The sequence below is a fragment of the Aptenodytes forsteri genome, unplaced genomic scaffold, assembly GCF_000699145.1.
Source record: "Aptenodytes forsteri isolate BGI_AS27 unplaced genomic scaffold, ASM69914v1 Scaffold158, whole genome shotgun sequence".
In the NCBI taxonomy this organism is placed as follows: domain Eukaryota; kingdom Metazoa; phylum Chordata; class Aves; order Sphenisciformes; family Spheniscidae; genus Aptenodytes; species Aptenodytes forsteri.
In genome coordinates, this window is record NW_008794601.1 from 44,211 (window position 1) to 44,609 (window position 399).

A 399-nucleotide genomic window follows, 5' to 3' on the forward strand; every position below is an offset into this window, starting at 1 on the left:
CAAAGCCCGGGTCTGCGGAGATCCGGCCGCCTCCCGCTGCCCCCCGCAGCCCCCCTCACCCGGGGGGGGGTTTCCCAGTTAATTAAAAGCAGGAGAGGACGCAGTTTGTGCTCCAAGAGAACCAGTCTGACGTCCCCGCGCAAAAAAACCAACCCCAAACCCACCAAAAAAAAGAAGAAAAGGGAGATTCGAGGCGTCGCTCGCGTCCAAGGACTCGGCCTCCGACCTTTAAAATAAGGAAGCGTACAAAGGCGGCCAAACGGTTGTGCAAAATATTAATTTGCTGAGATATTTTACATAATCAGTACATGTAAATGTAGAAATCGGGTTAAAAAACACACACACACACAAAAAAAACCCAACAGAAAAAAAAAACACACCCCGAAACCCCCCCCTCAC